Source organism: Pipistrellus kuhlii, unplaced genomic scaffold, assembly GCF_014108245.1.
Source record: "Pipistrellus kuhlii isolate mPipKuh1 unplaced genomic scaffold, mPipKuh1.p scaffold_m20_p_3, whole genome shotgun sequence".
Classification (NCBI taxonomy): Eukaryota; Metazoa; Chordata; class Mammalia; order Chiroptera; family Vespertilionidae; genus Pipistrellus; species Pipistrellus kuhlii.
Window position 1 is genome coordinate 163724812 of NW_023425529.1, and position 1855 is coordinate 163726666.

General features: G+C 40.9%; 1 non-coding gene across 1 annotated transcript; it reads left to right on the forward strand.

The window, feature by feature from the left end:
• The first annotated feature begins 1369 nt into the window (after positions 1-1369).
• On the forward strand, positions 1370-1530 carry LOC118731121. The gene has a single exon (XR_004991813.1). It is a non-coding gene; the product is annotated as a U1 spliceosomal RNA (small nuclear RNA).
• Positions 1531-1855: the final 325 nt, after the last annotated feature.

Sequence of the window (1855 nt, forward strand, 5' to 3'; positions counted from 1 at the left end):
AATACATGAAGTAAAAAAACTGATAGAACTGAAAGGTGAAATAGAAAATTCCACAATCCCCGAGCCCACAAAGTCTAGCAGCTAAACCCCAGTCTCACATGAACTGGATCTTCAGAAGGGCGCTAAAGTAGTCTCCCTTTAGTAGCACCTTCTGATACACACCAGAAGGTGAAAATTATTTCTTAAGAAAGCATCCTTTATTTTGGCCCTCAGGATTGCAAGTGATTAAAATCAACAAAATCTGCCCTAGCCAGTTTGTCTCAGTGGATAGAGCGCCATCCCATGGACTGAAGGGTCCCAGGTTTATTTCCAGCCAAGGGCACGTACCTCGGTTGCAGGCTCAAGTCCTGGCCCTGCTCAGGGCACATGCAAGAAGCAACTAATCAATGTGTCTCTTTCACATCGATGTTTCTCTTTGTGTGTCTTTCCCACTTCCTTCCATTTTCTATAAATAGACATTTATCTTTTCTATAATTAATAAATAAACCAAATCTGAGCTCACAGTGCAAGATCACCAAACATATAGGGAAATTAGCCACCATGAACAAAGGCTCAAAAACAATAAACTTAGAACTCCAAGAACTTCAGCATTGGAATTAACAGACACAGAATACTAAATTAATTTGTATGAAGAGGGAAAACTGAAGTACAAAATGAGCAATGAGAGCACAACAAAACATAAAAATGAGCCAATACTTTTTTTTAAATAATCAAATAATCAAAAATAACTTTAAAATATAATCATTAGCTCTAAAGCCTCAATGGATGGGGAAAATGGCAGAACAGATAGTTGAAAAGAGAACTGGCAAACTTACGGATAGGTTAGAAGGGACAGCACAGGTTGCTGCAGAGAGACAAGGAAATAAAAAAAAAAAATGTGCCATGATGAAAATCATGAGAGGTGCAGACAAATGACTTGAAAGAAGTGGTCAATAAATTGATTCCAGATTGCGTTGGAAGAGACATAGAAAATGCTTCCCAATCTAGTATCTGCTCTTTTCTGTCTTTGTTAGAAAAGTCAAAATGCTGAAAAAGTCCAAGTTTGAATTGGGAGAACTCATGGAGCTTCATGGTGAAGGTTGCAGTTCTGGAAGAGTTGCTGTGAGACGGGTTAAAGTTGAACAAGAAGAAAGATATGAGCCCCCAAATTCAAGAATCTATTCAAAAGTCAGGACTTTCAATGGTAACATATAAAAATAAAAAAAAATCCTATTTGTGATTAAAAAAAAAAAAAAAAAGGTTCTGTTTCCAAATCCGGTCCCATTCCAAGGTGCTGGCAGTTAGGACTTCAACTATAAATCTGGGAGAATACCATTCATCCCAAATCAAACCCAGATGTACGGCAGTCACAGAGCAGATAAAGTTTGGAATACTCACCTGGCAGGGAGGATGCCATGATCACAAGGGTGGCTTTCTCAGGACGAAGCTTATCCATTGCACTTCGGATGTGCTGGCCCCTGGGATTTCCCCAAATGTGGGAAACTCAACTGCTTAATTTGTGGTAGGAGACTGTGTTTCCACTCTCCCCTAAAAAAGAAAAGAAAGAAAGAAAGAAAGAAAGAAAGAAAGAAAGAGAGAGAGAGAGAGAGAGAGAGAGAGAGAGAGAGAGAGAGAGAGAGAAAGAGAGAGGGAGGGAGGAGGATGGGAGGGAGGGAGGGAAGGAGAGGAAGGAACGAAGGAAGGAAGAAGGCAAGGAAGGAGGGAGGGGAGGGAGGGAGGGAAGGAAGGAAGGAAGGAAGGAAGGAGGAAGGAAGGAAGGAAGGAAGGAAGGAAGGAAGGAAGGAAGGAAGGAAAGAAAGAAGGAAGGAAAGAAGGAAGGAAGGAAGGAAGGAAGGAAGGAAGGAAGGAAGGAAGG